This window comes from Trichosurus vulpecula, chromosome 3 (genome assembly GCF_011100635.1).
Source record: "Trichosurus vulpecula isolate mTriVul1 chromosome 3, mTriVul1.pri, whole genome shotgun sequence".
NCBI lineage: Eukaryota > Metazoa > Chordata > Mammalia > Diprotodontia > Phalangeridae > Trichosurus > Trichosurus vulpecula.
Genome location: NC_050575.1, coordinates 199,155,371 through 199,181,181, shown reverse-complemented (window position 1 = coordinate 199,181,181; position 25,811 = coordinate 199,155,371). Strand labels below are relative to the sequence as shown.

The window sequence follows — 25,811 nt, the reverse complement described above, 5'->3', positions numbered from 1 at the left end:
AAAAGAAAACCACTAGGGACTCAGGCTCATTTAGGCAAGCACATGTTCATGCTGCTGTGTGCCTCTAGCTACACTTGCCAGTGGGAGAAAGGGGAATGGAGGGGAGAGAAATTCCTTCTCCCCACTTCGTGGAAGTCCAAGGAAAAGAAATCACTGGATAAGTCCCCAAAGTGAAATAAATACTCGGAGAAAACCCAACAATATCCATAGGTTGGGGCTTCATGCTACTCAGAGGAGTATTTCTTCCAAAAGAGCCCAACCCTTTTGTCATTCTTACCTGGTAGTCATCTCTGACACAAGTCCCACTCATGGTGACCAGTAAGGAGTTGCTGTGGCCATCTCAACAAGGCATGTGCCTGTCAGCAAGGGGCCAGGGCCCACATCCATCCCCATGGGAGATGCCCTAGACTAAGCAAAAAGGGGTCCTGCCAGATCATCCCTGCTATATTAATAATCAGCTTTGATTAGGGTGGGAGGACCGGGCCTGGAGGAGGTTGGAAAGAGGGAGGAGGACTGAAGGAGAAGTGTGGAGAAATGAGGGGGGGATGAGTATCATGGGGGAAGGTGTGATGTGGCGGACTGTAATGGGAGAGGGAGGAAGAAGCAAGAATGTGGAGGAAAGGAGGACTTTAGCGGTGTTAGGGATGTGATAGGGAGGAGAAAGAAATACAGAAGGAGAGAAGGGAGAAGGAGACATATGATAGGAAGGAGAAAAATAGGGGAAGAAGTTGTAATGGAGGAGGAAGAAGGGAGAAGGAATGTGGAGGGAGGAAAGGAGGAGTATGGGGATTATAATGGGGGAGGGAACAAGGTAAGGAGAAATGTTAGAGGCTGTAATAGTGGGAGGAAGCAAGTGTGATCCAAGGAAGGGCAAGGCGGGTCAAGCTGTGGTTGACCTTATTTTGGGGAGGTGGGGGAGGGGAGGAGGGAACCTGCTCAGGATCTGTTGGCCCTCAGAGTGAGGCATTGGACAGATGACAGCTTCCGAGGGCCACCTCTCAGGGCCACTTCAACTTGTCCACATGTCCCTGGCTCTGGCAGCTAGTATCCAGGGCCAAAGGGTTATCAGAGATAAGGAGGAAAGACTGTGGCCAGGCCCCGACTTCAAACAAGGTATAGTTATGTATGTATGTGTGCACATTTATGGACATCTGAACGCATATACAAATAAGCACATGTGGGTGGGAATGTGTATTATTTTTCAGGGCAGTATAAGGGAACGATTCCAACTTATCATGTTTTAGAAGTATAAAATACAGAAGATGATGTTTCCTTAGCTGTAAAATAAGAGGGTTGGATTCCATGACCTCTAAGATCCTCTATGATCCTGTAAGAGCTGGAAGGAGTCCTCTAGTCCAAAGTCCTCATTATGAAGAGGAGGAAGTTGGGAGGAATGGACTTACTAAAGTCATCCAATGAGTTAGTTGCAGAGTCAGCACAAGAACCTGAATTTCCTCGTCTCATGCTCCTTGCACCATAGATGCTGCCTTGAAAATATAAACAGCCCATGTACATATGCAAACATATAGACAGAGATATTCATATGCACACATAGCTTCCTCCTCTCCCCCCAATAAATACACACATGGGACGGCATTGTAAGAGGGAAAGGGTTGTCAATGTTTAATCTCCTTCAAAGGAACCAGAATCACAGAATCTTAGAGCTGGAAGGAAGCCCAGAAGTCTAATCCATACCTGAAGAGTGTCCCCAGCAAATGGTCATCCAAGCTCTATCTTAAACCTCTTGTCATGGCCAACCTGCTACCTCCCAATGAAGCCCTCCCACTCTGGGATAGAGCTGGAAAGGGAACTCAGAGGATTCCCCCTACAACAGAGCTTTGCCCATAATAGAAGGCGCTTAAAATGTTTCATGAAGTAGTCAGAGAACCCCCTTGCTCATGGGGTAGCCTCTTCCACCTCAGGACTACTGACTATTTAGAAGTTCTTCCTTCAAGCTCCAAACTGCGGATCCAAGTTTAGTCAGATTGCACCAAGTAAAACAGGTCCAACCTTTCTTCTGCTTAACAGTACTCGCTTTCTGGTTACTTTGTCCTGCGCTCAGTTATTGTCTGACTACTCATACTTTTCCCCACTCTCTTGCCTTACGTTGAGCTGAAGTCTTCCTTCCTTGAACAACCTGTTACTTCTAGCTCTGACCTCAGGGACTAAGCGGAAAAAAGCCTAAACAGGAAGCTAGGTGGCTCCGAGGATAGAGCTCTGGACCTGGAGCCAGGAAGACCTGAGTTCAAATGTGGCTTCAAACACTTACTAGCTATGCGACCCTGGGCAAGTCACTTAATTTCTGACTGCCTCAGTTTCCTCAGCTGTAAAATGGGGATAATAACAGCAACTGTCTCACAGCGTTGTTGTGAAGATCAAATGAGATAATATTTGTAAAAAGAAATGCCTAGCACAGCTGGGTGGTGCAGTGGATAGAGTGCCGGGCCTGGAGTCAGGAAGACTTGAGTTCAAATCTGGCCTCAGACACTTACTAGCTGTGTGACCCTGGGCAAGTCATTTAACCCTGTTTGCCTCAGTTTCCTCATCTGTAAAATGATCTGGAGAAGGAAATGGCAGACCACTCCAGTACCTTTGACAAGAAAACCCCAGATGGGGTCATGAAGAGTCAGACACGATTGAAACATGATTGAACACATTAGCACAGCGCCTGGCACATAGTAGACACTTAACAAATGTTATTGACTTACTGACTAAAATGTGGTGCTCTGAACTGAATATAAACTAGGGCACTATGGAGTTGAAATTTCTCCATTTTTTTTTTGTTTTTAATTGACAATTCCATACTGACAACATATTAAGTTTGTAGTCTGCCAAAACCCACGTCATTCTCAGGGGAAACGCCGCCAGTTACTTATTCCTGCCCTTTTGCCACTATATTTGTATTGCTGATCTTTTAACATCAATTGTCATTTTAACATCAGGTGGCATTTCCATCCCTGGAAGTCTTCAAACAGAAACTGAGTGACAACTTATCAAGCAATCAACACCATTCAATTAAAAAAATATCGTAAGGGACCCACTACCAGGTGTGAGGCCCTGTTGGAGAAGGGAATCACAATAAACTGGATTCTGTATTTGAGCTGTTGATTTTTTTTTAAACCCAAACGCAGGACTTTATGTGGAGTTTATGGGGGAGTTAATCGCATTATTCTAACCTGTTAAGATTATTTTGGATCCCGACTATGTCATCTAAGGTATTAACTTTCCTCCCAGCATTAGCTATAAATATGACAAGGACACCTTCTACGTCTTCAATTAAGTCTCTACTAAAAAATGTTGAACATCACAGAGGCACTTCGGTACCCAGTTGTGTTGAGGTACCTAGAACACTGGACTGGCAGTTGGGAGACTTGGGTTCTTGTTCAACTTAGTGACTAGCTGGCTGGGTGACTATGGACAAACCACTTTCAGTTTCCTCACCTGTAAAATGAGGGTGTTGGACTGAATGACCTCTCAAGCCCATTTTTACTCTAATATTCCATGTTCTATGTGCTAAGCTCCCATCCAGCTCTGACGTTCAGCATTCTAAGGTCTCTTCCAATTCTAACATTCTGTGTTTGGGGGCCACTTTCAGGTCTGAAATGTTAGGCTCATGTTTATTGATGTTATCATTTTGTGACCCATAAAATTCTTTTTCCTGTATTCCTCATCTTCCACACACTTATGCCTTCTGAGTAAACAGGACCCTGATTTCACGCCTATAAAAATGATTGAAATTAAGACAGTTTCTGAGACACAGCAGGTTTTGAAGTTGGTTCAGGGCAGGGTGTGTGTGCCTTAGGCATGAAATTATAGTATCACATTATTTGTCCTTGGGGACAAGGGCATGAAAATTCTATCCGTGAGACAGGAAAGGTAAGAAATGTGGCCTGTCCAGCATCTCCCCCTCTCCTAGGAGCTACCCCCTGCTATGGAACACTGTTGTGTATCTTGCCCTTGAAATATATGTGGAGGTGCAAAAAGGGGTGGGATTTAGGAAGGAGTGAGATAGTAAGGAAGAAAGAAACTCAGTCCAATCCCTCCTTATTGCATAGGAGAAAATTGAGTCCTGGAGAGTGGAGAGGATTTGCCTACATTAAAGAGCCATGACCAGAGCTGGGTCTGCTGATTTTCAGCCCAGTGCTCTTCCTGTTACATGAGACTCCTCCATGGGCTTAGTGCAGGGCCGGGTACTCCCCCAAATGCTCCCAAAGCACTGAATGAATGGAAGGGACTTCTTGTCAGAGGACATCCTCTCTTTCCGACTAGGATGATTTTTTTGTCCCACTGTGTTATGATTTCCAAATTGCCTATGAATAGATCCAACATCTTCCAGTTGCATATTTTTTCTTTCTTTGACTGCTTGCCAAACAAGCAAGGAGATAAGCATTCCCTTTGAAGGGAAGTGAACCCTGCTTCCCAAGGGTCAAGAAAGAGGCTAGAATTGCTCTCACCAACACTCAGCCTTGGACAGCCTGGGGGAGCGGGGACAGGAGGCTTTGTACGGAAATAAACAGAAGGGTTTATCAGAGCCAAGGGAAAAGGACACCCCAAAAATGTGGGGATCAAGAGAAATGCATGACCTTGGACAAGTCATTTATCATCTCTGGGCCTTGGTTACCCCTCAGGCCAAACAGGGAGAATCTCACTGGTAATGAAGGTGTTTGGAGATGATTGTCCTCACTCGACAACTCTAGAATTTAACATATCATAAAATATCATAATCATAAATATTAATTTAGGTAACCATGATAATCACAAAATATCAGCACTGGAAAGGACCTTGGAAGCTCTTCCACTTACCCTAACACCTCCCCTGTTTCACTCCCCACCCAGAACTTATTCTGATTGCTGCCATCACTCAACATGGGAAAGAAGAGACCCCAACCTTCAGCTCTCATCAGAAAATGGGATTAGAGGCCTCCTGGAAACACTGATCTCCTAGCTTTCATCTATAGAAAGGATATCTATGCTTGTGTTGCCCACCACTAACATCAGAAAAAAGGTTGCCTTTAGCCTTCTGTCACTACCAAAGGCCATCATTTTTGAGGAAGAAGAAGGCACATTGGTGCCAGTACTGCTCCTCTGGCCTCTGAAGTGGCCACATGCTACCTGGAGCTAGGAGGCAGCTTTGCCGCAGGATCCCACTGGCTATATTACCACTGACCCTCTTTGTCCCACACTAGCCCCTCTCAAAGATGATGATGGAAAGGGATAGAAGAGGCAAAGCCAAGATGCAGAGTAGAAGGAAGCAGTAAAGTGAGCTCCTTCAATCTAGTCCAAACTCCTCCAAACAAATCTAGAAAATACACCAGACTCCAAGACAAAGTTACAGTGAAACATTTTTCCAGCCAAAGTTGGCATATGGAGATAGACAGAGAGGTCTGTGGACACTAGGGACAGGGACTGGGCAAGAGCACCATATGGGGAACATTTCAGTGCAGTGAGTGGCTACTCAACCAGAATAAGCAGAGGTCCCAGACTCTTACCAGGGCACCACCCAACCCATACCAATAGGGACAGGTGTCAACCAGCAGCTTTGTCAGCTACTACCCAGTTCTGGGTCACAGACTCAGAGTAGAATGATAAGGGATCCTGTGCTGGGGTGGCATTCCTGGATAGGGAGGCCCTGGGCAAGGGTTAGACAAAGGAACAGGTTCAGAAGCAAGCAGCAGATGTCTCAGAAGTCTATAGGAGAATAACTAGGGAAGGAGTCCTAAACCAAAGGGGAACCTGCAGTTCTGTCACTCTGAACCAGCAGAACTTTGCTGCTGAGTGATGGGGACTGAATCCAGCAGCAGTCTACTATGCTTAGACTCGAACCCAGGTCAGGAACTTGCAGGCTTCAGACCAGGAGGACAGCAATCAGACCACTTTGGGAACACAGAAAGCTCATAGGTCCCTGAACTGTCTCTGAGATCCTGGAGCAACACAACACTCAATACCCCAAGAAAACAACAACAGGACCAGCCTAGACTTTTCCTCCAGATATGCATAGAGCCTCGCCCTAACATCAAGTCTGAAGTCAGGAAATAGGCTGGAAGAATGAGCAAACAAAAAAAGAATCTGACCATAAAAAACTATTATAGGCATGGTGATGCTCAAGACACAGACCTGGAAAAAGAGAATAACTAAAAAATCTACAAACAAAGCCTCAGAGAAAGACACAGGTTGGGTACAAATTCAATGAGAATTCCTAGAAGAGATGAAACAAGAGTTTAAAATGTTTTTGCCAATGAGATGAGAACACTAGAGGGAAAGCTGGAAAAGAAATGAGTGATGGAATAAAGAATTAGAAAGGAAATTAACAGTTTGGTACAAGAGGTATAAAACCTTGTCTGAGCAATAAACTCTCTGAAAACTAGAATGGACCAAACAGACACCAATGATTCCATGAGCCAAAATTCCATGAGTCAAAAAATTGAAAAAAATAGAAGAAAATTTAAGGTATCTCATACCAAAAACAAGTGATTTGGAAAATAGATGAAGGAGAGAAAAGATTAAGAATCATTGTGCTACCTGAATACTATGACATCATATTTCAAGAAAACGTAAAAGAAAACTGCCCAGAGCTCTTAAAACCAAAGGGCAAAGTGGAAATAGAAAGAATTTACTGGTCACCTTCTGATGGAAATTCCCAAATAAAAACTTCCAGGAACAAAAATCCAGTGCTTCTAGGTCAAAGAAAAAATGTTGTAAGCAGCCAGAAAACATGAATTCAAGTACTAAGGAGCCACAGTCAGGATCTCATATGATTTAGCAACCACAATGATAAATGAATGGAGAGCTTGGAATACCATATTCTAGAAGGCAAGGAATATAGGCTTACAGCCAAGAATAACATTCCCAGAAAAACCGAACATAATCCTATTGGGGGGAGGGGAATGGACCTTTATTAGAGTTCTTCCAAGCATTGCTGATGAAAAGACCAGAGGTGCATAGAAACTTTGAAGTTCAAACATGAGTGAAGAGAAACATAAAAAGGTAAACATAAACAAGCACTAAATGAGGATGAACTGCTTACATTTTAATATGGGGAGACATGTGTACCCACTGAATCCTATCATCATCAGGAGTCACAGAAGGGGTCTAATTAGATGGAAGGTCTGGGAGTGGTTTGTCATGTCTCATTCTTTTTTTTTAATTTTTAAAAAATTTTTAGTTCACAACATTCAGTTCTATGGATTTTCGGGTTGTCATGTCTTATTCTTAAGAAAAGAATGGAAAGAGAGGAGAAAAGAAATATAATGGGAGAGGAGGGGAAGAAAGGAAGATTAAGAAAATTATCCCATAGAGTCAAGTTGTACAAGTAGATGTCCATACAAACAAGGAGGAGGAGGTGGGGAGGGGGGAACTGCTGACATTTGAACCTCACTCTAATCTTAACTGGTCAAAGAAGGCAAGAATACAAACACACGCAAAGTTGGGTAGAAAAATGCATCTTGCTCACAGGGAAATGAAAGAAAAAGGGGGAGTTAGTAGGAGGGTAGTTTAAGCGAAGGATTAGTATTCAGCAAAACAAACTAAGGATGTACAAAAGTATTTGTAGTTCTTTTTGAGGTGGCAAATGGGAATCTGAGGGGGTGCCCATAAACTGGGGAATGGCAGAACAAACATTTATGTGTGTGTGTATGTGTATGTATATTATATATATATATAATGTAATGTATATATATACACACATACATACAATATATACCACATATATACATGTATGTATATGTATTTTTTCCTAGTTTTAAAAATTTTATTTGCAATTCCAAATTCTCTTCTTCTCCCTCCATGACCCTTTGAGAAAGCAAGAAAAATAAAACCCATTGCAAATATGTATAGCCATGCAAAACAAATTTCCACATTAGACATATTCCAAGCAAGAAAAGAAAAGAAAGAAAGAAATGGAAGAAAATATGTTTCAATCTGTACTCTGAATCCATCAGTTCTCTTTTTGGAGGTGGATAGCATGTTTTATCATGAGTCCTTTGGAACTGTGGTTGGTCATTGTAGCGATCAGAATTACTGAATCTTTCAGAGTTGATTATCTTTATAATTTTTCTGTTATTATATAAATTTCTTTCCTGATTCTGCTCACTTTATTTTGCATCAGTTCATAAATGTTTTTCCAGTCTTTTTCTGAAACTAGACTCTTCATCAGTTCTTTCACCTTTCATCATTTCATTCACATTCATATCACATTCTAATCACATAAAAATGCAATACAATATCTTTGTGCTATAAGAAATGATGAAGGGGATGGTTTCAGAGAAACCTAAAAAGACTTTTATGAACTGATAAAGAATGAAATGAACAGAACCAGGAGAACAATTATGCAGTGACACCAATATGGTAAAGACAAACAACTCTGAAAGAATTAAGAACTCTGATCAGCACAATAATCAAGCACAATTCCAGAAGACTCATGATGAAACATGCTATCACTTCCAGATAGAGAGGTGAAAGACTCAGGATGTAGAATGAGTCATTTTTTTCTGGACATGGCCAATGTGGAAATTTATTTTGCTTGACTATACATATTTGTAATAGTGGTTTTGTTTTTCTTTCATTCTCAATTAGGGGAGGGATGAGGAGAATTGGGAAGGAGAGAAGGTGGATTTTTGCTTATTAGAAAATATAATTTTTCAAAAGTAAGGAATAGAAGAGTCAAGTGGCTATGCCAGATAGGGTCTGAATGCAATGTCCTTTCTTATTGTATGACTATTCCAGCTGCCATCACTACTGACCTTCTCATCCCCTGCTCTGATTAATTAAATTCCCAGTCACCTGGCACTTCCCCCATCCAGTGGCTACTAACCTCCCACCTCCAGCCCTGTGATTCAGTCTGGTCTGACTGGGTAAAACCTTCTTCTACTACCACTCCTCATACTCTCAACTAAATCCACCTCAGCCCTGCTTTGTCCTGCCTTTACCCAATTGCTGTCCTCTTCTTCTATTGTGCCATCTGGAATCTTAGTTCTGTTATTAACAAGCCTTCCTTCACCCTAAATTTCATCTCTTCATATTCATTCAGTCTTGTAGTCATGGAAAACTGGTTTTCTCTGAAAGGTACCTCACCCTGGCCAAAAAGAGGAGTCTGAAGATTATTTGCTTTCTACTGACACTTCCAGTGGCAACCTTTATCACTCAGTATGGTACAGTGGAAAGACATTTGTTTTTGGAATCAGAGGACCTGGATTCAAATCCTAGCTCTGTTTCTTACAACCTGTATGACCTTAGGCAGGTCACTTAACCTCTGTAGACCCCATTTTTTCTCATTTATAAAATGAGGGAGTTGATCTAGGTGACCTATAAGGTGCCTTGCAGTTCTAAATCTATAATCTTTTCAGGTATATTCCATCCATTTCTGTCATTTGGTCCACATGTTGTAGTCATACAGCAGTCCTCAGCTCACTTCCCCTTCTCTCTCAAGTTCAATACTTGGCTCACAGTCTCCCTCTCCACCCCACCCTTTCCTGATTTCATCCTCGGTGATTTCATGTTGTCTCCTCAAACAACCTGACCTCTCAGCTCAATAACCTTCCCAACTCCATGACTTAGAGCTTTACTATCTCAGCTACACACAGGGATGGTGACTCTTCAGACTTCCCCATCACTGCCATGTTATTGAATTCTGAAATTTCTCTCTTAGGTCATAACCATTGGTCCTTCTGTCTCTGCCTCTAGCCTAAACCTTTATTTTGTCCTCAATGTGACTTCCAGTACATCACTTGCTCTAGTTTTACTTTCTCTCCTTCACAGTCTTGACTCAATAGCCAACTGGTTCAACCATGCATCACTGTCCTCTACCTTTGCTTGCTCCACTCTCCTTTTGTTGTCCACATCCTGCCAATGAACCCTGGGTTATTTCCACTATCTACCTTCTTAGCTTTGATTCAAAAGCTACCTGAACACCACTGGAGGAAGTTAAGCAACTGGGTTGAGTTGGTCCACTACAAATATGTGTAATCTGATCTCACATCTATGTAATGATTCTTTCCTTCTTCTCTCATTGACCGTCTATCATGTGTCCCCCATCAGCTATTAGAAAGCAGCTCCCATCTCCTCAAGCTTTCAATATATTTTGCCCCCTACCTCACCTCTCAGTAGATGACCTCATCTCCTACTTTACTGAAAAAAATCAAGGCAATCCTTCCTGAGTTTCTTAGTTCTCCTACTACTTACCTCGAAGTCTCTCTATGTCTTCTCAAATTCTTTCCTTCTTTGCTCTAACCTCTGGGAAAGATATTGGAGTCTTTTTCTTTGCCAAGGTCAACCATTGTATTTGTGCTCTTGCTACCATCCTTTTCTATCTCCTTTGGGAGCTTATTCCCACCTACCACCCTCAGTTTCTGTCTCTCCTTTTCTACTGATACCTTTTCCACTGCCTATAAGCATGCACAGGGCTCCTTGATTCTTAAGAAAATCTTCATGATCCTACCATGCCTTCAGACTATTGTACTATATCTCTTCTCCCTTTCAAAACGAAACTCTTATACTTCTGCTGCCATTTCCTTACTCTCTTCTTACTTTTAAACCTCTTGTAAGTCTGACTTCTGACCCCAAAACTTCACTGAAACTGTTCTCTTAAAGGTTACCAAAGATGCAAAGGTTGAACACTAGTTGTATGAATTTGAACAAGTCACTTAACTTTCCTAAGCCTTGGTTTCCTCATCTATGAATGGGCATAACAATACCTGTAGTACCTACTTCACAGGGATGTTCTTAGGCTTGAAGGTGATGTTTGTAAAGCTCCTATATCCATGTGAGCTTTTAATATTATCATCAACATAATTATCATCTCATAACTGCTGATTCCTGTAACTTGTTCTGAAGGTTCATTTTCCTTGACCAGTCCTTCCACTTGAATTTTGCATTTCCCAGTTCTCCTTTCTATCCACTTTTTCTTGTTTTTATTTGCCAGATCATAATCCATCTCCTGCCTCTTAAGCATGTTTCCTTCTTACTATATACCCTCTCTCTTGGTATCTCACCACATCCTTTAATTCAGTTATGATCTTCATGCGGCTGACTCCCAAGTCTGTATATCTAGCCACAAACCTCTCTCTTGAAGTCCAGACCCACCCAGTTGACTGCCAGACTTGTGTCTTGTTGACATTTCAAACTCATCATATTCAAAATGAAACCTATTATCTTGTCCCCCATGCCAGTCTCTCTTCCAAACATTCCTATTTTTGTTGAGGGTACCACCATCCTTTCTGTCACTTGGGCTCACAATCTTAGTGTTATCTTTGACTCTTCCCTCTTTCTCGCTTTGATAGCCAATTAATAGCCAAGTTCTGTTAATGATATGTCCACAGCATTTTGTACATTTGCCCCCTTCTCACATAACCAGGCCTTTATCACCTCTCTTCTGCATTATTTTAGTAGCCTCTTAATTGGTCTCTCTGCTTCTAATAGTTCTTCTCTTCATTCAGTTCAGTCAGATCTTCCTAAGGCACTGATTGTGTCATTTCCTTTGCTCAGAAACCTTCAGTGGGTCCCTATTTTATCTCTAGGATAAAATATATACTTGTCAAGCTGTCATTCAAGTCTTGACACAATATGGTTCCAACCTACATTTCTATCTTTATTTCACATTATTCCCAATCACACACGATGTATATGCAAAACAGGGATACAATACGAATTTAATTTTATAGAGGAGGACATTGGGGTCCAGAGTGCAGAATTTCCTTACCCAAGATTACACAAAGGAGTCATTTGCAGAACTGTTACTCAAACCTATGTCTCCCTTATAAGGCTCTTTCCCTTGTACCAGAATCCTACTTTATTACCTTCTGTCCTTGCCCTCCAATCCTGGGTTATTCTAGGAATGTGTTGATCTCATCCTAGTTTTGAAACTGAGAGGCTTGTTAGGGCTGAGATGACTTTGGTCCCTTCTCTTCATATTTCCTGGGAAGGAAAGTCAAAGCAGCATTCTCAATAGCCTCTGTGTTTCCCATCTCTGAACCTCCCAGCCCCATTTCCTTGGATAGTTCAGAGGTTCCAAGTAGCATTTGGGATTCAGTCGCCTTCTTTTAAATTATTCCTAAATTTCCCTGCAGTTACTCCTCTTTCCATCAAGCTGACCAACTTTTTTTCAATCCCAGCCTAGGGGCCCTGCTTTGAATTCCTTATTCTCTGTGGAAGATCAACAAGGTCATAATATTTAGAGTTGGAAAAAGGGACTTTAAAGATGATCTAGTATAACTTCATTTTACAGGTAAGGCCATTGAGGTTTAGAGAAGGGAAATAACTTGGACAAGGCCATATAGCTAGTAAATAGGCCCAAATTTGAACCAAGGAACACTAATTACAAATAATATGAGAGGATTAGACCAGTTGATATCCAAGGTTTTTGCAAACTCCTTTTTTTAAGGATTTATTCATTTCACATACCCCTGGAAGGTGAATTCCTAGTAGAGTCTCAGTGAATATTTGTTTAATATCTGAGAATCTTCCTAAATTGGAAGTACTGGGTTTCCATTGGGTTTTTAGATCCTATAGTATTACCATGTTCTAGTGAGGAGGCTACATTGCCTAGTGCAATGAGCTTGAATGCTGGGACCATTCTTTGACTTACTCAATAATGGATACCACACTCTAGTGAGATCCTTAATAATGTTTGAAAAACTGAAAAACAGAAGCTACCAGAGGAAGGATTCTCTTACAAGAATTCCTAGGAAAATTGGAAATGATTTTGGCAGAAATTAGGTCTAGGCCAGCATTATATACCATAATAAGGTTTAAGTGGAAACTAGACTTAAATATATCATATAAAAAATCAGAGAATGGAATGAGGCACCTTTTACAACTATTACTAGGGAGAGAATTCTTAACCAAATAAGAGAGAGTTATCATAAAAGATAAAAGTGACCATTTTGATTATATGAAATTCAAAAGCTTTTGGATAAGCAAAATCAGTGCAAGAAAAAGAAGAAACTGTTTCCACTTTTATTCTCTTATACTTTCCTTCTTTTTGTTTCTTGTCCTTTCTATAAAAAGAAGAGGGTGCTGAGAGAGGAGTGGGTTTAGCATCAGTGCTCTAGGTTTGATGCAATCTGCTTCTGCTCCTCTGCCCCTCTGCCCCTCTTTTCTCTCTTCTCTCTTCTCACTCAGAACCCAATAACAGGTACTTATCCTTCCTTTTCTTTTAAGCCCCTTTTGTAAATCTACTCTTCTTAGAGTTTATTTTTCTTAGAACCTATTCTTCCTTAATCTATGCTTCTTCCTATTCTCCCCCTTTCCCTTCTCATCTTTCCCTCCTTTTTCTTTATTTTTGTGATTGGTTGTTAGTTTTTCTTAATTCAGTTTTATTTTATTTTCTAAATACTTCCCATTTCTTCTCCCCTTCTCCAGTCATTAAGAAGGCAAGAGAAACATAAACCACTACAAATATGTATAGTCATGCAAAACAAATTTCCACATTAGGAGGAAGGGAGAGAAGAAGGGAGGGAAGGAGGGAGAGAGAGAAAGAGGAGGAGAAGAAGAAGAAGAAGAAGGAGAAGGAGAAGGAGAAGGAGAAGAAGAAGGAGAAGGAGGAGGAGGAGGAGGAGGAGGAGGGAAGAGGACAAGGAAGGGGAAGAGGGAGAGAGGAAGAGGGAAGAAGAGCTTTGATTCCCCACTCTGAGTTCATCATTTCTCTGTCTGGAGATGGATAGCATGTTTCATCATGAGTCCTTTGGAAATATGGTTGGTCATTGTGTTGATCAGAATTAATGTCATTAATTAGAATTAAGTCATTAATAAGAACTAAGTCATTAATTAATAATAAATAAGTCATTAATAAGTATCAGTAAGAGTTGATTATTGCTTTTACTGCATATTGCAGTTACTGCATAAGTTGTTCTCCTGGTTCTGCTCACTTTGTATCAATTCATACAAATTTTCTCAAATTTTTCTGAAACCATCACCTTCATTATTTTTTACAATACAATGGTATTCTATTGCATTCATATAGCATAACTTGTTCAACCATTCCCCAATTGATGGACATTCTTTTAGTTTCTGAATCTTTGCCACTACAAAAAAAGTGGCTATAAATATTTTTGTACCTATAGGTCTTTTTCTTCTTTCTTTAATACTTTGGGGGTATAGACCTAGTACTGGTATCACTGGGTCAAAGGGTAAACATAGTTTAATAGCTTTTTGGGTACAGTTCCAAATTGCTTTCCCAAATGGCCGAACTAGTTCACAGCTCTCTCAACAATGCGTTAGTGTATGTATCTTCCCATATCACCTCTGGCATTTGTAATTTTCCTTTTTTTGGCAAGATAGCCAATCTGATGGGTGTGAGGTAGTTCATCAGAGATGTTTTAATTTGCACTTCTCTAATTTTTAGTAATTAGGAGCATTTTTTCATATAGCTATTGATAGTTTTGATTTCTTCCTCTGAAAATTGTGTATTGATATCCTTTGACCATTTGTCAATTGGGGAATAGCTTTTATTCTCCTAAACTTGATTTAATTTCACATATATTTTAAGAATGAGATCTTTATGAGACAAACTTGCTGCAAAGATTCCTCAATTTCCTGCTTTTCTTCTAATTTTAGCTGCACTGGTTTTGGTTGTGCAAAACTTGACAATTTTATGTATCAAAATTATCCATTTCATTTCTTGTGAACCTCTCTATCTCTTGTTTGGTCATGAATTCTTTCCTTATCCATATATTTGACAGGTAATTTCTTCCATGCTCCACTAATTTGCATATGGTATCACCTTTTATATCTAAAACAGGTACCCATTTGAATTTATCTTGGTATGTGGTGTGAGATGTTGGTCTATGCCTAGTTTCTGCCAGATTGCTTTCCAGTTTTCCCAACAGTTCCTGTCACATAGTGAATTCCTGCTTCAGTAATTGGGATCTTTGTGTTTATCCAATACTAGGTTACTGTACTCATTTGCTTCTGTATACTGTGTACTTAATCCCACTGATCAACTTCTCAATTTCTTACCCAGTAAAAAATTGTTTTGATGAGTACAGCTTTGTAATGTAGTTTGAGACTGGGTACTGCTAGGCCATCCTCCTTCCCAGTTTTTTCCCTTGATTCTATTGATTTTCTTGACCTTTTGTTTCTCCAGATGAATTTTGTTATCATTTTTTTTCTCTTTTCCCCATTGAGTGAAATGTATTTATGTGTCTGATTCTCTGTATCTATGTATGTATGTATGTATATATATATATATACATTCTTCTCTCCTTTCATCAGTTCAGGTTAAAAAAAAAGGTTCAAGTGTCTTCCACTACCTATCCATTCCTTCATCCTTTTTCTATAGTCCTATAGTCTTTGGCTTGCATACCTTACATATGCATATCTCACTATATGAGATAATTTCCTCCAACTTTTCTCTTCCCCTCCCCCTCAGTGTATTCCTTTCTTTCTCCCTTTACCTTCTTTCAAGATCATTGAAACATAACACAATCCCTCCCTCTCCCTCTGTCTTGTTAATATGGTTCTGAAGAGACACATTATCATTTCCTCATATTAGAATGTAAATTGTTCATCTTTTTTTAGTCCCTCATGATTGTTCCCTCATATTTATCTTTTTATGTTTCTTTGGACATGTGTTTGTATTTTAAAGTTTCTATGCAGCTTTATTCTTTTCATCAGGAGTGTTTGAAAGTTCTTTATTTCATTAAAGATTCATTTTCACCCTTGTAAAGTTATACTCATTTTGGCTAGGTAAATCATGCTTGGTAGTAAGATTAAATCTTTTCCTTCCGGAACACCATATTCTAAGTTTTTCACTCTTTTACAATGATGGCTGCTGAACCTTGTGTGATTCTGACTGTGACCCCTCCATATTTTAATTTCTTTCTGGCTGCTTGCACTATTTTTCCCTTGACCTGGAAGCTCTGCTTTTTGGCTGTAATGTTCTTGGCGATTTCTATTTTGGGGTTTCTTTCAGGAATTTACCAGTGAATTCTTTCTATTTTCACTTTGCCTGCTGGTTCTAAGAGATGTGGACAGTTTACTATTATGATTTCTTGAAATGTGATGTCTGGGCTTTTTTTTTTTTGGTCAGGGTTTTCAGGTAGTGCAAAAATTTAAATTATCTCCCCACAATCTGTTTTCCAGATTAATTATTTTTATATGAGTTATCTTACATTTTCCTTCCTTCTTTCTTTCTTTTTTAGTCTTTTGACTTTGTTTTACTATATGTTGTTTCTTGGAGTCATTAACTTCTGTTTGGTCCATTCTAATTTTCAAGGAGTCTGTGGCTTGGATAAGACTTTATACTTCTTATGTCAAGCTATTAATTCTCTTTCCAATTCTTTCTTCTGTAACTCAATTCTTTTCCAATTTTCTCTTCTAGTGCTCTCATTATATTTATAACAGTACCTACCCTGGCCTCCACTGCCTGAAGACCAGGTATGTCACATTTTACCCTTGCTCCAAGGTGTGCTGATACCCTTGAGGAAGTTCATGGATGTCTAGACTCTATGCCATTGGCTTCAGCTGCCATCAATGGTGTTCCTCAATTGTAGGAAGTCCTCTTCACCTCAGTTCCATTTAACCACTTGACAATCCACTTAGCTTTTAAACCACTTGGCTTTTACAAAGAAATATTTACTTGAAAGGTACAGCAAGAATAACCATACAAACATTTCCTCAATACCACTTCAGTCTCTGGGGAGGAGAAGAGGATTAGGTTCATGACCTAGTTTAGTTCCTATAAGTTATAAATCCAAAGACCCACCTTGAGTTCAAACCCTGGGCACCTGGGCTTCTCAGGACTTCCCTGCTGAAATTGGCTGTCTGTACTTCTAGTGTGGAGCCTGGCTCCAAGATCACCATGGTTCAATTTCAGGTCCAGCAGGGATTCCACTGCATGTACCTAGAATGGAAAGGACAAAGGAAACAGACCAAAAAGAAAACCCAAACCCATTTCTTGGAGCCAGTGGACTTAAAAAGGGAGAGGGAGCAAGTTTTCCCTTCCCTCTTCACCAGTTTAGCTAATGGCATCCATGCTATGGATGAACTTGGATATTCACCCTCTTGAGAGGCCTCAGGAAAGAGAGTGTGCCAGTCTGACAGCTTTTAAACATGAAGCCTATTCCAGCTACTCAGCAAATTGAAAATGGCTTTTCCCACTATGTGATAGGGGAAACAAAGAATGTCTTCCCCCAGAAGCTAGTCCCTCCACCTTAAGTGTTCTTGGCATGATTGAAGCCCCAGACACATGTTTATAAAATCATTCTTAAAACTCTTTAAAAAGGCTCTTGCTTTATCTCTCCCTGGAGTTCTAGCTAAATTTGCCCCCAAGCTGTATTTTTCTTTGACATTTTACTTGTAGATGTTTTAGAATAATCATCTTCTTTTGGATTTGTATCTTGAGCATCCCTGTCAACATTTTTATACAGGATTCATATTTTGTTTGCTCATTCCTCCAGTCTTACTTCCCAACTTAAGAGTCAAGCAAACTTGTGGAGGGAATGGCTGGGCTGTTCTTGGTCCTGTTTTCTGTCCTCATGGGTTGTCCTCTGCTTTCTCAGGGTATTTATTGTTAAGTTATTCTAGGATCTCAGGGATAGCTCAGACTGGATGCCTGTAAACTTTCTGTGTACACAAAGCAATCTGATCCAGGGTGAAATCTGAGCACAGCCCTCCTGGTCTAAGCTCTGCAAGCTCTTGGTCTAGGTTTGGCTCTGAGAAACATAACTGTGGACTTGCTCCTAGTTGTAGTTCCAGTAGACTCAGCCACTGTCAGCTAGTTAGAAAGCACTACAAGCTCAGAGTGACAAAACTGCAGTCTTCCCTTTGGTCTGAACATCCTACCTTGTTACTCTGCTGCAAGCTTCAAATTGGTCTGGGGGAATGGATCTTATTCCTCTCCCAGGGTAAGAGCCATATAGCTCTGGCTAGGGAAAATGCAGATGGTGCCTAAACAAACTATAACAATAAAAATATTTTTTTAAAAAATTAAGTCTGATAACCAGGATAAATAAGCTTAGCAGGGAAATAGGATGTGAGATCTTCCCACAGAGCTGAGCCTCTTCTGGTGAGACATTTCTCTTCTGGTCCCTTCATAAAGGGCACATGATCAGACACCCTTGGTTCTTTGGTCCCTGTGAAAGGGAATGCTGTGCCAAATAGGATTGGCAACCAGACCAGAAAGAGTTGCTCTCCTCAGTAGGCTAGACAGGAGAGTAAGAAAAAAAAGCCTCTGTTCTTTTTCAAGGAGTCCTCTTTGTAGAAACACAGGCAATCCTAACTCAGCTTTGGACTGCTGGCAGTAGGGGGAGGAGATTTCTCTCCAGAAGGTGCTATGACATCTCTAAGCACATGGCATTGAGAATACAAGCTTGCCTAGGTAAGCCTGAGACTAGATCTCAAGTTGTTAGCTGCTTCTTTTGCTTTGTTTTTCTTAGGCTGAGCATAGGTAACCAAATAGCGAGCCTAAGAGATGGACACTTCCAGCCTTGGTGGCTACCTTGTAAGTTTAAAGGTCTGTAATCCATGAATTAGGTGCTGGTTGTCCAGTGGGAGGTGTTTCCTCAAACTAAGTTCTTCTCAGGAGAAGATGGCCACCATCTGGAGCATAAACCACACTTTAGCTGACCAAGGTCTAGATTTTGAGTTGCTTTTAAGGCAGAGCAGACTGAGAGGAAAGTGAAATCTGTGTACCAGTCCCACAGATTTGGGGTGGGAGGAAGGGTTTTTTCCTACTTTTCAAGGGAGTGTGTAATAGGAGTGATGTGTTACTGTTTCATATTTTAATTATTTGTTAATGTCTGCTTATGAGATTTTTGTGTTTTAAGCATTTCTTTTGTGGTAGAGTAAATAAATCATGTCCTTTAAGTAACTTTTTTAAAAAGGGGTCCTGTTCATCTCTCTGAGGGAGACCCTAGAAATGAGCCATATGTAAGCTTTGTATTAGAGATTTTCACAGGAGCTCTACTCTGGAATGGGGGTGCAATGAGCCAGCAAGTGGGAGAAAAAGCCTTATTCTTTCTCTTTAGGGTCAGGCTCCTCCAGTGACTGGACCTAGTCCAGATCTGGATCCCCCTGTGGGATGGAGTGCCTCCTTGGGATACATACAACTTGAGAATTGATAGAACTATATACCCGAACACCGAACATGTCTAACATGGCACCTGAAAATCAATATTTAAATCCCCTCTTCCACCAACCCAGCCTTTTCTGAACTTCAGTATTACTGTTGAAGACAACATCATCTTTCCAGTCTCAGGTTCACAAGCTCAGTATCATCCTTAATTGCTCTCTCTTGCTCACCCATACATCTAATAGTTGCCAAATCTTTCTCTACATTGTCTCTTACATTCCATTCCATTTTCTATATCCACACAACTACCACCCCAGTTCTGACTCATCACCTCTTGTCTCTACATTTATAATAACTTAAAACTTTCTTTGTTATTGATATGTTTTGTTTTTATATCATTTAAATTTCCCTCTGTATGGCTACTCTTCCACAGAGCCATTCTATATAATAAAGAATTAAAAAAAAAAAGGAAGAGAAAAAAACCCCAGCAAAACCAATCAATACATCAAAAAATTTTGAAAATATATCTAATGTTCCACATTTATGTGTGGAACACTAATGGGTACTTCCCACCTCTGCAAAGAAGTGGGAGAAGGTGTCTTTTCATATTTCTTCTTTGAGAGGATGCTTGTACTTTGCAATTTTGCGACATTCATTTTTGATTATTCCATGGTCATTGTTCATTCCCTTTACGTTGCTGTAATCATTATGCATATTATTTTCTTGGGTCTGCCTACTTCACTTAAAAAAATTAATGCTAATTCTATATTTTTTCAATTAATAAGCCTTTATTTTCTCTTGATCCCTCCTACTCCCATCTCTCACTGGGGAAAAAAGAAAAACAAAAATCTGGTAACATATATGCATAATCAAGCAAAAAATAATTCCCCACATTGCCCATGAGAAAATATATATTTCATTTGGGATCTTGAGACCATCCACTCTCAGTCAGGAGGTGGGTAGCATTCTTCATCATTGGCCCTGTTTATTTCATTTTGTATCAGTTCATGTAAGTTGTTCTCTGTTTCTCTGAATTCTTCATATTTATCATACATTCATATACCACAGTTGGTTTAGACATTGTTTATGTTTATTGCTAACACACAAAAAAGTATTGCTATAAACACTTTGGTGTATATGGGGCCTTTCTTTTTATCCTTGGGCTATATGTCTAGCAGTAGAATCTCTGGGTCAAGAGAATGGACATTTTAGTGACTTTATTTGAGTAATTCAAAATTGCTTTCCAAAATGGTTATACTAATTCACAACTCCACCAACAATGCATTAGTGTGCCCATCTTCCCATAACCCCTCTGCCATTGACTATTCCTGTCTTGTGTCATTCTTGCCAACTTACTGAGTATGATGTAAAACTTCAGGGTTGTTTTGATGTGCATGTCTCTTATTGTTAGACATTTGGAACAAATATGGTTTTAATAGTTTGTAGTTCTTTTGAGAACCGTTTGTTCATATCCATGGACCACTTACCTATTGGGGAATGGCTTTTGGATGAATTTCTGTGAGTGGTACATATATTTTGGATACCAAATCCTTATCTGAAAAGTCTGATGCAAAGATTATTTTCCCCAGCTGACTTTCCTTTCTTATATGCATCAATTTTGTTTGTGTAAACATTTTTCAATTTCATGGAGTCAAAATTATCTAGTTTATCTTTTGTAATAAGGCCTCTATCCCTTATTTTCTTTTTAAATTTAATTTATTTAATATATTTACTTTTCAGCATTGATTTTCACAAGAGTTTGAATTATGAATTTTCTCCCCATTTCTACCCTTCTGCCCACTCCAAGATGGCGTATATTCTGGTTGCCCCGTTCCCCAGTAAGCCCTCCCTTCTGTCATCCCACTCCCCTCCCATACCCCTTTTCCTTCTTCTCTTGTAGGGCAAGATAAATTTCTATGCCCCATTGGCTGTGTATCTTATTTCCTAGTTGCATGCAAAAACCTTTTGTTTGTTTGTTTTTGAATGTCTGTTTTTAAAACTTTGAGTTCCAAATTCTCTCTCCTCTTCCCTCCCCACCCACTCTCCCTAAGAAGGAAAGCAATTCAACATAGGCCACATGTGTATCATTATGTAAAACCCTTCCACAATACTCATGTTGTGAAAGACTAACTCTGTTTTGCTCCTTCCTAACCTATCCCCCTTTGTTGAACTTTCTCCCTTGACCCTGTCCCTTTTTGAAAGTGTTTGTTTTTGATTACCTCCTCCCCCATCTGCCCTCCCTTCTATTGTTCCCCCTTTTTTATCTTCTTCCTCCTTCTTTCCTGTGGGGTAAGATACCCAACTGAGTGTGTATGGTATTCCCTCCTCAGGTCAAATCTGATGAAAGCAAGATTTACTCATTCCTCCTCACCTGCCCCCTCTTCCCTTCCTACAGAACCACTTTTTCTTGCCATTTTTATGTGAGATAATTTACCCCATTCTATCTCTCCCTTTCTCCCTCTCTCAATATATTCCTCTCTTATCCCTTAATTTGATTTTATTTTTTTAGATATCATCCCTTCATATTCAACTCACCCTGGGCCCTCTGTCTATATATACACACACACACACACACACACACGTATATATATATATATATATATATATATACATATATATATATATATATATATATATATATATATTCCCTTCAGCTATCCTAATACTGAGGTCTCATGAATCATACACGTCATCTTTCCACATAGGAATGTAAACAAAACAGTTCAACTTTAGTAAGTCCCTTGTGATTTCTTTTTCTTGTTTACCTTTTCATGCTTCTCTTGATTCTTGTGTTTGAAAGTCAAATTTTCTATTCAGCTCTGGTCTTTTCACTGAGAAAGCTTAAAGTCCTCTATTTTATTGAAAGTACATATTTTGCCTTGGAGCATGATACTCAGTTTTGCTGGGTAGGTGATTCTTGATTTTAATCCTAGCTCCATTGACTTCCGGAATATCGTATTCCAAGCCCTTTGATCCCTTAATGTAGAAGCTGCTAGATCCTGTGTTATCCTGATTGTTTTTCCACAATATTCAAATTGTTTCTTTCTGGCTGCTTCCAGTATTTTCTCCTTGACCTGGGAGCTCTGGAATTTGGCAACGATATTCCTAGGAGTTTTCTTTTTGGGATCGTTTTGAGGAGGCAATCGGTGGATTCTTTCAATTTCTATTTTACCCTCTGGCTCTAGAATATCAGGGGAGTTCTCCTTGATAATTTCTTGAAAGATGATATCTAAGCTCTTTTTTTGATCATGGCTTTCAGGTAGTCCAATAATTTTTAAATTATCTCTCCTGGATCTATTTTCCAGGTCAGTGGTTTTTCCAATGAGATCTTTCACATTGTCTTCCATTTTTTCATTCCTTTGGTTCTGTTTTATAATATCTTGATTTCTCATCAAGTCACTAGCTTCCACTCACTCCAATCTAATTTTTAAGGTAGTATTTTCTTCAGTGGTCTTTTGGAGCTCCTTTTCCATTTGGCTAATTCTGCCTTTCAAGGCATTCTTCTCCTCATTGGCTTTTTGGAGTTCTTTTGCCATTTGAGTTAGTCTATTTTTTAAGGTGTTGTTTTCTTCAATATTTCTTTCAGTATTTTTTGGGGTCTCCTTTAGCAAGTCATTGACTTGTTTTTCATGGTTTCCTTGCATCATTCTCATTTCTCTTCCCAATTTTTCCTCTACTTCTCTAACTTGCTTTTCCAACTCCTTTTTGAGCTCTTCCATGGCCTGAGACCAGTTCATGTTTTTCTTGGAGGCTTTTGTTGTAGGCTCTATGACTTTGTTGTCTTCTTTAGGCTGTATATTTTGGTTTTCTTTGTCACCAAAGAAAGATTCCAAAGTCTGAGAATGAATCTGGGTGTGTTTTCGCTGCCTGGCCACGTTCCCAGTCAACTTACTTGACCCTTGAGTTTTTCAGCGGGATATGACTGCTTGTAGAGTAAAGAGTACTTTGTTCCAAGTTTGAGGGGATGTGCTGTTGTTTTCAGAGCTATTTCTATACAGCCAGCTCTGCCACACCAGTACTCCTCCTTCCCCAAGAACCATCAGCCAGGACCTGACTGGGATCTTAAGCAGGCTGTGCACTCCTGCTCTGATCCACCACTTAATTCTTCCCACCAGGTGGGCTGGGGCCGGAAGCAACTGCAGCTGTAGTTCTGTAGCTGCACCACCCCCGCTGCCCCTGGGGCAGTGGCTGAACCAGGAACTCCTTCCACTCTGTCCCCTGAAGCTTTTCCCACTAACCTTCTCTGTTGTCTTTGGTGTTTGTGGTTTGAGAAGTCTGGTAACTGCCACAGCTCACTGATTCAGGGTGCTAAGTCCCGATCTGCCCAGCTCCTGGTCTGGTTGTCCCTGCCACCACCCATGCTGGGCTCCGCTCTCCTCCACCCCCAGCTCTGTGGGATAGACCTTACCCAGTGACCATCCCGGCTGTCCTGGGCTGGATCCCTGCTTCCCTCTGCTATTTTGTGAGTTCTGCAGTTCTAGAATTTGTTCAGATATCCCTTATTTTGTTAAGAACACATCTCGAAGGGAACTGTTGGAGATAGAGAAGTTGGTTCCTAGTTCCCAGAAAGCTTAATGAAGTGCCAGCCAGAGAGGTTCTTGGTTAGGCAGACTGCTAGCATTTGGGTTATTACTCCACGAGGCACTCACTATGATCCCATGGACATAATTCCAAGGGAGGAAGAAATTCTAAAATAAACCTCAGGTAGTACATTACCTGGGAGCTCTAAGGACCTATTCCTTTCTAAGCAAAAATGCTCATGAGTAAGATGAAGAAGAAAAGGCAGTGGATGCACTGTGGCTATTCTAATCAAGTCAAGGGAAAACCAGATTTGATACAGCGCTTTCCCCAACGCCTTTCACCCCATCCAGCAGACAGCCTCCATCTTTAAACAGACTGTTACGGAGATAACTAAGCATCCCAGTAACAAAGAGTGATACGCAGAAGGCTGTGCACCAGTCTTGTCAGCTTTTTTTTTTTGTGGGGGCGGGGGAGCAGAGGGTGGAGGCAAAGAAACTAAGTGGACTGAATGTGTTTGATGCTGCAGAAGAGTTTTTGAAAACAATGAATCTTCCTAAAGTTTTACAAGTGGTCAGACTAGGCTGTACCAATGAAACTGTTCTCTCTGCCATGCCAATGTTCTCTCTGCATGACAGCACGATGTCCATCTCAACAGCTGTGGGGAAGACTCTGGGGTGTGGCTTAATAACCACCTCCCAACCACTTTCCAAAGCATTTAGCAGCAATGACTGATGAAGAGATCAGAAAACAGCAAGCTGATGTGCTTGCTCTTGTGGAAGAGATCACAAGGGATTGGGATATGCCTATGGAGAAAGGGGATGGAAGGGAGGAGGGGCAGGACCAAGACCAAGAGGTGGAGACTATATATATGTGTATACGTGTGTACATGTATGTATATATGTGTGTATATATGTGTGCATTATGCATGTGCATATATGTTTATGTATCTACATGCATATGTATACCCATACACACCTGTGCGCCATGTACATAAACACACATGTATGTATAAATACGTATGTGTATATGCATACATACATACAATCCAGGAGGCTCTAGCCAAAAATTCTCTGTGAAGCAGCAGGGCGGGCACACCCATCCACAAAGGCATGAGTGTCCATTCAAAAATAAGCAAGCTCCCTTGATCCCTAGAGGAAAGAGCTGAGCATTTGATATTTAATATTTACTCTTTTGAAAAAGAATTTCTCCTCTTTTCCCTTCCCATTTCAAAGGTGGGCAGGAATTAAATGAGCTTATGCCAGAAACACAATCTCCCTTTCTTATTTAGGAGGTCACTAGTTCAGAATGGCAAATTTTCCCAGGCCTCTGGTACATTTACCTTTTTGACCAGTATTGAGCATTTTCTCTCTCCTTCTGGGTCTTTTTTTTTTTTAAGGTTAAGAGTTTTGTTTCATCACTTCTTGGCATCTCCCCAGCTACCTGCTTGACAATACTCAAATCTAGGAGACCTTTTTTGTTTTGGAATGTTGTTCCATATTTGAATTCAGGTCACTGAATTTGCTGCCCAGACTCATTTTGGGGAAGGGCAGAGAGTAAAATAAAAGTGTGACACTTTTTTCCAACCTGCTTTTTCTCGAACGCAACACCAGAATTCCTTTATGAAATGTCCAGAACTAAAGCTAATATAAAGTGGGAAGCGCTGACAGGAATCAGATTCACCTCTCATGCTAAGTTTCTTCAAACTCATTCTGATTCTGTATTGCACTTGCTTTACTATGCGTGGTGGAACTAAGCTGCCAACATTAAATATTCCCAGAGTAGCCTCACCCCAGGCTCCTCAGCATCCCGTAAGTGGAGTAGCAGAAGAGGAGGAGTCTGGGAAATTTTCAGTGTGGTATCACAAGTGAAGTTGGGGGAATGCTTCCCAGAAAAACAGAAAATCCATGTGTAAGAAGAGAGGGACTTGATTCTGGCTCCAGGTCCTCCGCCCCTGCAAGAGAGCAGATGTGGAAGGTGTGTTAACCTTTAGTTTGTTTGCTGGCCCACACAACACTTAAAGCTGTCATAGTCTGACTCTTGTTTTTTAAAAGTTAACCTTTCTTTAATAAATTGGTAATATCAACTGGAAAAGAATATATCTCTTCTTCATAGCTGCAGAGACTGGGAGCCAAGACTCATGACTTGTTTTGCTGGATTCTTTTCTACTGTTACTCCCTCCCCCCATCCCCACCCCCCTGCTCCCATCTTTGAATAAATCTCATCCAAAGAGTTCAGTCAGATCTTGGGGGGAAAAAATGCTAGAGAAGCCCCCTGCACATATGTACCA

At 40.4% G+C, this 25,811-nt stretch overlaps 1 pseudogene; it reads left to right on the top strand.

The window, feature by feature from the left end:
- Positions 1-974: 974 nt before the first annotated feature.
- Positions 975-24,881, top strand: LOC118842359 (annotated as a pseudogene).
- The last annotated feature ends 930 nt before the right edge of the window (positions 24,882-25,811 follow it).